The sequence below is a fragment of the Nicotiana tomentosiformis genome, chromosome 2 (assembly GCF_000390325.3).
Source record: "Nicotiana tomentosiformis chromosome 2, ASM39032v3, whole genome shotgun sequence".
Taxonomy (NCBI): Eukaryota; Viridiplantae; Streptophyta; class Magnoliopsida; order Solanales; family Solanaceae; genus Nicotiana; species Nicotiana tomentosiformis.
The window spans coordinates 16728085-16740873 of NC_090813.1; positions in this window are offsets into that span (position 1 = coordinate 16728085).

Below are 12789 nucleotides of genomic sequence, written 5' to 3' on the forward strand. Positions count from 1 at the left end.
GTTAATATAGCAATTCTAAAGTTTCTTGAAAATTTCATTTGATTTTGGTTCTAGGTGTTATTTTGGCGATTTGATCGCGCGAGCAAGTTCGTATGATGATTTTAGACTTGTGTGCACTTTTGGTTTAGAGCCCCGTGGGCTCGGGTGAGTTTTGTATAGGCTACGGAGTGAATATTGGACTTAGAGCATTGTTGGTGTGCTTCAGTTTTATTGCAGGCCTCAGACCCCGCAATTGCGAGGTCAATCATTGCAATTGCGACCACTGATGGGTTCGCATTTGCGAGCTACTCATCGCATTTGCGAAGAGTAACTAGGAAAGCCTGAGTTCGCATTTGCGAACAAAGCTTCGCATTTGCGAAGAGGGACAGGGGGAGACAATGATCGCAAATGCGATCAAATGGTCGCATTTGCGGAGATCATTGTTCGCAATTGCGAACCATTCTTCGCATTTGCGAAGAAAGCAGAAGTGTGGAGAGCTTTGCATTTGTGATGGTTTCTTCGCATTTGCGGTGTTCGTATTTGCGAACCCTAGGTCGCAAATGCGATATCTGCACCTGATCAAATATAACTTAGACGGGATTTTTGGTTCATTCTTCAAATTTTCAAACTCAAGAACCGTAGAGGCAATTTTTCAAAGAATGTTTCTTCCCCAAATCATTGGTAAGTGATTCTAAACTAGTTTCTTTCAATCTTTCACTACTTTTTCCTAAGATTTCAACCTAAAATCTAAAGTTTTCATGGTGAAAATTGGGGGGTTTGGGTAGAATTAGGGATTTTTGAAAAAAATAGAATTTAGACCTCAAATTTAGGTCGGATTCCAAAATAAATTACATAACCGGGCTCGGGGGTGAATGGGTAATCGGATTTTGGTTCGAATTTCGAGTTTGGACCAAGCGGGCCCGGGTGTTGACTTTTTCAATAATGACCTAAATTGAATTCTTTGCAATCGTGGGTAGTTCCTAAGGCTTAATTTGAATCGTTTGGTTGGTAAATTGCTAGATTCTATTAGTTCGGAGGCTTGTTTGAAAGAAAAAGTCATGATTGAGCTTTGAGTTTGGTCTTCGGAGCGAGGTAAGTGTCGTGGTTAATCTTGACTTGAGAGAATATGACTTGTTTATCTATTTGCTACATGTTTAAATATTAGGGAACAACGTATATGTGAGGTGACGAGTACTTATGCGTTGTAGTCGGGTTAAAGCATGCAGACGGGGCTTGGTTTCTTGCAATTATAGCTTCATTTGTTCATATTATCCATGTTTAGACTCATATTGTTAAATTGATCGTTCTTATCATGTTTACGGATCTTCTGGTGATAATGGAGTATTGATTCCGAAGTTGAGGTTGATATAGTGGAACCAAATATTGAAGTAAGACTTGTACTTGTTATTCTATCTCCTTGTTATTATTTGTTCATTGCATTATGATAAGGGAGAGTGTTAATGCACGAAGGGTGATGCCGTGTATATTGTGAGTGTTAATGCACGAAGGGTGATGTCGTGCCATATTGTGAGTGTTAATGCACGAAGGGTGATGCCGTGCCATATTATGAGTGTTAATGCACGAAGGGTGATGCTGTGCCATATTGTGAGTGTTAATGCACGAAGGGTGATGCCGTGCCATATTGTGAGTGTTAATGTACGAAGGGTGATGTTGTTCCATATTGTGAGTGTTAAAAGCACGAAGGGTGATGCCGTGTCGTTTCTATCGATTTTATGGTGAGGTTGAGAGTAAAAGCACGAAGGGTGATGTCGTGCATTTTTCCTTTACTGTATTTACTTGTTCTTATTGGTTCATAGTGTATTGGCTGTTCAAGTTACCATTCTGTTGTAGTTCTCTATTTCGTATTCCCTTCAGCATGCTCCCCCTCCCAATAGTATATGTTTAGCTGTTATTTGTACATATACTGTTAAATTGCACATGTTTGTTAGGTAGGTGTCGTGTCATAGCCTCGTCACTACTTCGTCGAGGTTAGGGTCGACACTTACCAGTACATGGGGTCGATTGTTAATGTCGCCCAAACTCACACCACTGATTGTGATTGTGAGGCAGTCGATGCAATTATAAATACCCAACGCGAGTCGGGGTCGATTCCACAACGAGCTTTATGTTGGATTAGGTATATACCTAGTCTAAGTATATGACGTACCCAAGATTGCACTTCCACATATTCAGTTGTTTCTTTTATACTTCTAATTTTTATGTTATTGCTTGTAATTGTAAAGCTAAGGGACAATTTTTATGGTATTGTTGTTTTTCAGGTTATAAAAAATCTAGGGTTGTAACTTTCGCCTAGTTGGTTACCTACCGGATTGAGAGCTTTAGGGAATGTTTGGTTGGTCGGGATACAATATAACAATCACACGCGATTATTCACTCTATACCTCTCGGTAGTTTGAGTGATTTTGCCCAATTTGGCTTTCTCAAGTCCAAATGGGTATCTCACGAAACAAGTAATAGATGCTCGAGTCGGGTCTTACTATCTCTAGATTCAACTCTTTAATTGGGGCTATCAATTTCTCGAGTTCAACCCAATTTCTTGTTAGCCAAGTTTTCCTAGACTTAGTTTCTCTTTCTTAAGTAGAGACTTAGTAAATTAGGCATGAATCAATATTTGCAACCATCAATTCTTAAATTCAAGCAAGAACTAGGCTAAATATCATATACCCAATCATAAAAATTCCCTAAACCAATCACCCATTAGATACCCATACTAGGGTTGGGTCACAATCCTAGCTAAGGGTTTAGCTACTCATAGGAAATGAAGAAATTAAAGAAGAAACTAAGATAAAACTCATAATAGATGATTAAGAGAAGAAACTCTAATGTTAAAATGATAAACTGTTGCAAAGTTACCCAAAATAGTAAAGAAAAATGGCTATCTATTCTCTGGTGTTCAAAACTTAACCTAAAAATGACAAAAAGATCTATTTATACCCAGCTAAAATTATCGAATAAAATTACCCCTGCGGAGGTTGTGTGGCCGCACAATTTTGTGTGCGGTTCATACTTTGAAGCTGACTTAATAGGGTGGTTTTCTGCGGCCGCATAAATCTGGGGTGCGGCCGCACTTCCTCTGATTGTGCGGACCACACATTTCTGAGTGCGGCCGCACTCTTGGGTTGGACATGGAAAATTTTTGCGGACCGCACATTCATAAGTGCGGCCTCACTTTTGCATTCTGCGGCCTCACATCTTCAGGTCCCTAAACACATCTCTCTGAACCTTGTCTTCTGCGACCGCACAATAATTGTGCGGTCCGCACTTTGTGAAGGAATTCTGACAGTGGCTCTTCAGAGTCTGCGGCCGCACACAGTATTGTGTGGTCCGCACTTTGGTCCCTCTTACCTTGTGTTGGTTATTGTCCAATTTTTACTCCTTCTTAGTTGATTTTCATTTCTTTAGCTCATTTTTCAATATTCCTGCAAGAAAGCACATTTCATTAGTTCTCGGGAATACCTTTAAGCATTTTTGAGCTAAAACGTAAGTAAAAGAGAGCAAATAGGAGTCAAAATCTCTACTTATCAGTTGTACCGATACTGCACTTTGCACTTCCTGTGCAGATTTTAGTATTGGTCCCAGCTGATCGAGAGGCGTATTAGCTCGGACTGGTTCATCGGAGACTCAAGGTAGATCTGTTGGCGTTCGCACACCTTGAAGTCCCCGTCTATCTTTTCTGGTTTTTTTCTTTACTGTTTCTTTCATTCAAACAGTTGTATTTCTTTCAGTATTTTACTTGTAGTAATCCTAAAAGTTCGTGAATTGTGATCCCAGATCCGGGTGGTAGAAATAAATGAAGTTGTTATATTATTCCGCACTCGCTGTATTTTATTTTAGCTTATTTGTTGTTATTTACTGAATTGAATAAGGATTGGTTTAATAATTCTCTAAGGTCGGCTTGCCTAGCAAGTGGAATGTTAAGAGCCATCATGGTCCCGACGGTGGGAATTCCGGGTCGTGACAAGTTAGTATCAGAGCACTAGGTTGCCTACATCTCACAATTCACGAGCAGACTTAGTAGAGTCTGGAAGATCGGTACGGAGACGTCTGTACTTATCTTCCAGAGGCTATGAAGTTTAGGAACAAATTTCACTTCTATTCTTCTCTGTCGTGCGAGTTTTGTTCTCACAATGCTAATTGAACTCTTCTACTCTTATTCTCTCGCAGATGGCGAGGACACATACTGCGACCGTATAAATCTGGGGTGCGGCAGCACTTCCTCTGATTGTGCGGACCTCACATTTCTGAGTGCGGCCGCACTCTTGGGTTGGACATGGGAAATTTCTGCGGACCGCACATTTATAAGTGCGGCCACACTTTTGCATTCTGCGGCCTCACATCTTCAGGTCCCCAAACACATCTCTCTGAACCTTGTCTTCTGTGACCGCACAATAATTGTGCGGTCCGCACTTTATGAAGGAATTCTGGCAGTGGCTCTTCAGAGTCTGCGGTCGCACACAGTATTGTGCGGTCCGCACTTTGGTCCCTTTTTCCTTGTATTGGTTCTTGTCCAATTTTTACTCCTTCTTAGTTGATTTTCATTTCTTTGGCTCATTTTCCAATATTCCTGCAAGAAAGCACATTTCATTAGTTCTCGGGAATACCTTTAAGCATTTTTGAGCTAAAACGTAAGTAAAAGAGAGCAAATAAGCGGTCAAAATCCCTACTTATCAGTTGTACTGATACTGCACTCTGCACTTACTGTGCAGATTTTGGTATTGGTCCCAGCCGATCGAGAGGCGTATCAGCTCGGACTGGTTCATCGAAGACTCAAAGTAGATCTGTTGGCGTTCGCACACCTTGAAGTCCCCGTCTATCTTTTCTATTTTTTTCTTTATTGTTTCTTTCGTTAAAACAATTGTATTTCTTTCAGACTTTTACTTGTAGTAAATCCTAAAAGTTCGTGAATTGTGATCCCAGATCCGGGTGGTAGAAATAAATGAAGTTGTTATATTATTCCGCACTCGCTGTATTTTATTTTAGCTTATTTGTTATTATTTACTGAATTGAATAAGGATTGGTTTAATAATTCTCTAACGTCAGCTTGCCTAGAAAGTGGAATGTTAGGCGCCATCATGGTCCCGACGGTGGGAATTTCGGATCGTGACAAGTTGATATCAGAGCACTAGGTTGCCTATGTCTCACAATTCACGAGCAGACTTAGTAGAGTCTGGAGGATCGGTACAGAGACGTCTGTACTTATCTTCCAGAGGCTATGAAGTTTAGGAATAAATTTCACTTCTATTCTTCTCTGTCGTGCGAGTTTTGTTCTCTTAATGCTAATTGAACTCTTCTACTCTTATTCCCTCGCAGATGGCGAGGACACATACCGCATCTTCAACTGAGCAGCAGCCAGAGCCTCCAGTGGCAGCTCCTATGAGGGGCAGAGGTCGAGGCCGAGGCCGTGCAAGAGGCTGAGATAGGGGCCGAACTCAGCCCAGAGCTCGAGCAGCAGCACCAGCAGGGGAGCCTCAGGTAGAGTTTGACGAGGAGGTCCCAGCCCAAACTACTCCTGCCGGACCAGCTCAAGTTCCGAAGGGGTTCATCGCCTCCCCAGTGCTTCAGACACTTATGGAGAGTGTGGCCCCAACTGGTACATTTCCCATGGAACCAGCCGTCTATCAGGATGGAGGAGGAGCACAAACTCCTGCTACTCACACTCCGGAGCAGATGGCTCCCCAGTATCAGACTCCAACAGCTTAGCCAGTCGGAGTAGTTCAGCCGGTTATTGCGGCACAGGCCGGTGATGAACCAGCTATGTCTTCTGAGGGCTTATTGAGATTGGACAAGTTCACCAAGCTCTTTCCAGTTCACTTCAGTGGTATACCTTCTGAGTACCCACAGGATTATCTTGACTGCTGCCATGAGGTATTGCGGAACATGGGTATAGTTGAGACCAATGGGGTCGATTTTGCTGTGTTTCAGATGACGGGTTTCGTCAAGATATGGTGGAAGGATTTTATATTGACTAGACCAGCGGGGTCGCCTATTCTTACTTGGGACTAGTTCTCTCAGCTCTTCCTAGAGAAGTTTCTCCCTATCATATTGAGAAAGGAGCATCGTCCTCAGTTCGAGCGTCTCCAGTAGGGCAGTATGACTGTTACCCAGTATGAAACCTGTTTTGTGGATTTGGCCCATAATGTTCTTCTTCTGCTTCCTACTGATCGAGATAGGGTGAGGAGGTTTATTGACGGACTTGCTCAGCCTATCAGATTGCAGATTGCTAAGGAGACTGGAGTGAGATTTCTTTTAGGCGGCTGCCAATGTCGCCAGGCGAGTCGAGATGGTACTTGCTCAGGGAGGTCAGGGGTCTGACAAAAGACCACGTCACTCCGGGGGTTCAGCAGTGCCTCATCTGGAAGTAGGGGAACTTTTGGTAAAAGCCATCCTCCCAGGCCGTTTCATTCAGCACTCCAGGCATCCCACGGTGCCTCAGGTGGTCGTGGCCCTCATATGCCTCATTCCGACCAGCTAGCCTATAGTGCACCACCAGCTCCTATTAGTACACCTTCACTCCAGAGTTTTCAGGGTGGTTACTCGGGTCGACAAGGTCAGTTTCAGTGTCAGCAGTCATAGCAGCCGAGGTCCTGTTATACTTGTGGTAATCCGAGGCACATTGCTAGATTTTCCTCTCGGGCATGGCATATCACAGCATCAGGGTTCTCGTGCCATGGTCTCGGCATCGGGTGCTTCACCGCCCGCTCAACCAGCTAGAGGTAGGGGTCAGGCAGCTAGAGGCGGAGGTCAGGCCATTAGGGGTGGGTTCATTTTTGCTAGAGGTGGAGGCCAGCCAGCTAGGGCCCGTCCTAGAGATATAGTTCAGAGTGGTAGAGCCCAGCCTCAATGTTATGTTTTTCCAGCCAGGCATGAGGCTGAGTCATCTGATGCTGTTATCACAGGTACTGTTTCAGTTTGCAGTAGAGATGCTTCAGTTCTATTTGATCCGGGTTCTACTTACTCCTATGTGTCATCCTATTTTGCTTCATATTTGGTTGTGCCTCGTGATTCTTTGAGTGCTCTTGTGTATGTGTCCACACCTGTGGGGGATGCTATTGTTGTAGATCGTTTTTATCATTCGTGTGTGATCACCATTGTGAGTCTTGGGACTAGTGTAGATCTTCTACTTATCGATATGGTCGATTTTGATGTTATCTTGGGTATGGATTTATTTTTTACCTTATCACGCTATATTGGACTGTCACGCTAAGACGGTGACCTTAGCCTTACTGGGGTTGCCTCGATTAGAGTGGAGAGGGACTCTTGGCCATTCTACCAGCAGGGTTATCTCTTATGTGAAGGCTCGACATATGGTCAAGAAGGGGTGTCTAGCTTATTTGGCTTATGTCCGTGATTCTAGTGCGGAGGTTTCTTCCATGGATTCAGTACCAGTTGTTCGTGAGTTTCCAAAGGTTTTTCCTGCAGATCTGCTGGGGATGCCACCCGACAGAGATATTGACTTCTGCATTGACTTGGCTCCGGGCACCCAGCCTATTTCCATTCCGCCATACTATATGGCCCCGCCAGAGTTGAAAGAATTGAAGGAACAGTTGCAAGATTTGCTTGATAAGGGCTTCATTAGACCTAGTGTCTCACCCTGGGGTGCACCTGTGTTATTCGTGAAGAAGAATGATAGATCGATGAGGATGTGCATAGATTATCGGCAGTTGAACAAAGTCACCATCAAGAACAAGTATCCATTGCCAAGGATTGATGACTTATATGATCAGCTTCAGGGTGCCAAGGTATTTTCGAAGATTGATTTGAGATCTAGCTACCATCAGTTGAGGATTAGGGCATCCGATGTCCCTAAGACAGCTTTTCGGACTCGGTACGGGCATTATGAGTTTCTGGTGATGTCCTTTGGGTTGACAAAGCCCCAGCAACATTCATGGATTTGATGAACCGGGTGTTCAAGCCTTATTGGGACTCCTTTGTGATCGTGTTTATTGATGATATCTTGATCTACTCCCGCAGTCGAGAGGAGCATGAGCAACATCTCAGGATTGTACTTCAGACTCTGAGAGCCAGCCAGTTGTATGCTAAATTTTCAAAGTGCGAGTTTTGGTTGGATTCAATCACTTTCTTGGGGCACGTTGTATCAGCAAAGGGCATTCAGTAGATCATAAGAAGATTGAGGCAGTTCAGAACTGGCCTAGACCCACTTCAGCTACGGAGATCATGAGTTTATTGGGTTTGGCGGGCTATTACCGTCGATTTGTGGAGGGGTTTTCATCTATAGCAGCCCCGTTGACCAAGTTGACCCAGAAGGGTGCCTCGTTCAGATGGTCAAATGAGTGTGAGGCGAGCTTTCAGAAGCTAAAGGCTGCTTTGACTACAACGCCGGTGTTGGTGTTGCCCACAGGTTCAGGATCTTATATGGTATATTGTGATGCGTCCCATGTTGGGCGCGGTGCGTTATTGATGTAGGAGGGCAGGGTGATTGCATATGCGTCATGGTAGTTGAAGGTTCATGAGAAGAATTACCATTTTCATGACTTAGAGTTGGCATCCATTGTTCATGCGCTGAAGATTTGGAGGCACTATCTTTACGGTGTGTCGTGTGAGGTTTTCACAGATCATCGGAGCCTTCAGTATTTGTTCAAGCAAAAGGATCTCAATTTGAGGCAGAGGAGGTAGTTGGAGATATTTCAGAGCCCAGCCGTGTTCTAGCTTGTACAGTCGCTCGGTCTTCTTTGTTTGAGCGCATCAGAGATCGGCAGTATGACGACCCTCATTTGTTGGTCCTTAGGGACACAGTGTGACACGGTGGTTCCAAGCAGGTTACTGTTGGAGATGACGGAGTTTTGAGGATGCAGGGTCGTGTTTGTGTGCCTAATATGGATGGACTTTGTGTGTTGATTCTGGAGGAGGCCCGCAGTTCTCGGTATTCTATTCATCCAGGCACCGCCAAGATGTATCAGGACTTGCAGCAGCATTATTGGTGGAGGAGGATGAAGAAGGATATAGTTGCATATGTAGCTCGGTGTCTAAATTGTCAGCCGGTAAAATGTGAGCATTAGAGACCTGGTAGTTTGCTTCAGAAGTTGGAGATTCCTGAGTGAAAGTGGGAGCATATCACTATGAATTTCGTTGTTAGACTCAGATAAAGTTCGATGCAGTTTGGGTCATTGTGGACAGGCTGACTAAGTCAACGCATTTCATTCTTGTGGCAGTTACCTATTCTTCGGAGCGGTTAGCAGAGATTTATATCCTCGAGATCGTCTGTCTTCACGGTGTGCCCGTGTCTATCATTTCTGACCGAGATACGCAGTTCACCTTACACTTCTGGAGGGCAGTACAACGTGAGTTGGGCACGCGGGTCGAGTTGAGCACATCGTTTCATCTACAGACGGACGAACAATCCGATCTCACTATTCTGATATTGGAGAATATGCTTCGCGCATGTCTTATAGACTTCGGAGGATCGTGGGATCAGTTCTTTCCCCTTGCAGAGTTCTCCTACAAAAACAACTACCAGTCGAGCATTCAGATGGCTCCCTATGAGGCATTATATGGTAGGCGGTTCCGGTCGCCAGTTGGGTGGTTCGAGTCGGGGGAGGCTCGGTTGTTGGGTACAGACCTAGTACATGATGCCTTGGATAAGGTCAAGATTATTCAGGATTGATTTCGCATAGCTCGGTCCAGGCAGAAGAGTTATGCCGACCGCAGAGTTTGTGATGTTGCATTCATGGTCGGGAAAAAAGTGTTGCTCCGGGTATCACCCATGAAGGGTGTAATGAGGTTCGGAAAGAAGGGCAAATTGATCCCTAGGTATATCGGACCTTTTGAGATTCTGGAGAGAGTGGGAGAGGTGGCTTACAGGCTTGCATTGCCACCGGGGTTATCAGCAGTTCATCCTGTATTCCATGTGTCCATGCTCTGGAAGTATCATGGCGATCCGTCCCACGTGTTAGATTTCAGCTCTGTCCAATTGGACAAAAATTTGACTTACGAGGAGGAGCCGATGGCTATTCTAGCCCGGCACGTTCGTCAATTAAGATCGAAGAGTTATCCTTCAGTTCGAGTGTAGTGGAGAGGTTAGCCCGTCAAGGAAGCTACTTGGAAGTCCGAGTCGGATATGCGGAGTATATATCCCCACCTTTTCACCAGCCCAGGTACTTTTCTATGTCCATTCGTGGACGAACGATTGTTTTAGAGGTGGAGAATATAATGACCCGATAGGTTATCTTATGTTTTAGAACCTAATTTTGCGCTTTGAAGCCTTAAAAATCTCACTTTTCCCTCCAAGATTTGTGTGCGCAGTCCGGTCGTGTTTCCGAAAAGCTTTTATGTTAAAAACTGTGAAAAATATGAAATTTTGCTTTGAAATCCATTTGAGTTGACTTCGGTCAACGTTTTGAGAAAACGGATTCGAATTTGTGTTTTGACGGTCCTGGTGGATCCATATCGTGATTTGGGACCTGGGCGTATGCTCGGAATCGAATTCGGAAGTCCCTAGCCCGAGCTATCGGACTTTGTTGAAATTTGAAAGTTAAAGGCTTAATGATTTTGAAATGTTTGACCGATGTTTGACTTTTTGGATATCGGGTCCGTATTTTGGTTTCGGAACTCGGTATAGGTCCAATAATATATTTATGACTTGTCTGTCAAATTTGGTGAGAAACGGAGTTAGGGTTTGACGTGATTCGGACGTCCGGTTATTAATATAGCAATTCTAAAGTTTCTTGAAAATTTCATTTGATTTTGGTATCCGATTCATAGTTTTAGGTGTTATTTTGGCGATTTGATTGCGCGAGCAAGTTCGTATGATGATTTTAGACTTGTGTGAACTTTTGGTTTAGACCCCCGAGGGCTCGGGTGAGTTTTGGATATGCTACGGAGTAAAAATTGGACTTAGAGCATTGCTGGTGTGCTTCACTTTTATTGCAGGCCTCAGACCTCGCAATTGCGACCACTGATGGGTTCGCATTTGCGAGCTATTGCGATGAGTAGCTGGGAAGGCCTGAGTTCGCATTTGCGAAGAGGGACAGGGGGAGACAGTGATCGCAAATGCGATCAAATGGTCGCATTTGCGGAGATCATTGTTCGCAATTGCGAACCATTCTTCGCATTTGCGAAGAAAGCAGAAGTGTGGAGAACTTTGCATTTGCGATGGTTTCTTCGCATTTGTGGGGTTCGCATTTGCGAACCCCAGGTCGCAAATGCGATATCTGCACCTGATCAAATATGACTTAGACGAGATTTTTGGTTCATTCTTCAAATTTTCAAACTCAATAACCCTAGAGGCGATTTTTTAAAGAACTTTTCTTCCCCAAATCATTGGTAAGTGATTCTAAACTAGTTTCTTTCAATCTTTGACTACTTTTTCCTAAGATTTCAACCTAAAATATAAAGTTTTCATGGTGGAAATTGGGGGGTTTGGGTAGAATTAGGGTTTTTAAAAATACATAGGGATTTAGACCTCAAATTGAGGTCGGATTCCAAAATAAATTACATAACCGGGCTTGGGGGTGAATGGGTAATCGGATTTTAGTCCGAATTTCGGGTTTGGACCAAGCGAGCCCGGGTGTTGACTTTTGTTGACTTTTTCAATAATGACCTAAATTGAATTCTTTGCAATCGTGTGTAGTTCCTAAGACTTAATTTGAATCATTTGGTTGGTAAATTGCTAGATTCTATTGGTTCGGAGGCTTGATTGAAAAGAAAAGCCGTGGTTGAGCTTTGAGTTTGGTCTTCGGAGCGAGGTAAGTGTCGTAGTTAACCTTGACTTGAGAGAATATAGCTTGTATTTCTATTTGCTACATGTTTAAATGTTGGGGAACAACGTATATGTGAGGTGAAAAGTACTTATGCATTGTAGTCAGGTTAAAGCATGCGGGCGAGGTTTGGTTTCTTGCAATTATAGCTTCCTTTGTTCATATTATCCATGTTTAGACTAGTATTGTTTAATTGATAGTTCTTATCATATTTACGGATCTTCTGGTGATAATTGAGCATTGATTCCGAAGTTGAGGTTGATATAGTGGAACCAAATATTGAAGTAAGGCTTGTACTTGTTATTCTATCTCCCTGTTGTTATTTGTTCATTGCATTATGGTAAGGGAGAGTGTTAATGCACGAAGGGTGATACCATACCATATTGTGAGTGTTAATGCGCGAAGGGTAATGCCTTGCCATATTGTGAGTGTTAATGCACGGAGGGTGATGTCGTACCATATTGTGAGTGTTAATGCACGAAGGGTGATGCCGTGCCATATTGTGAGTGTTAAAAGCACGAAGGGTAATGCCGTGTCATTTATATCGATTTTATGGTGAGGTTGAGAGTAAAAGCACGAAGGGTGATGCCGTGCATTTTTCCTTTACTGTATTTACTTGTTCTTATTGGTTCATAGTGTATTAGTTGTTTAAGTTACCATTCTGCTGTAGTTCTCTATCTCGTATTTCCTTCAGCATGCTCCCCCTCCCAATAGTACATGTTTAGCTATTATTGTACATATACTGTTAAATTACACAGGTTTGTTAGGTAGGTGTCTTGTCATAGCCTCGTCACTACTTCGTCGAGGTTAGGCTCGACACTTACCAGTACATGGGGTCGGTTATACTGATATTGCACTTGTACTTCCTGTGCAGATTTTGGTATTGGTCTCAGCTGATCGAGAGGCGTAGCAGCTCGGATGGTTCATCGGAGACTCAAGGTAGATCTGTTGGCGTTCGCAGACCTTGAAGTCCTCGTCTATCTTTTCTGGGTTTTTTTTCTTTACTGTTTCTTTCGTTCAAACAGTTGTATTTCTTTCAGACTTTTACTTGTAGTAAATCTTAGAAGTTCGTAAA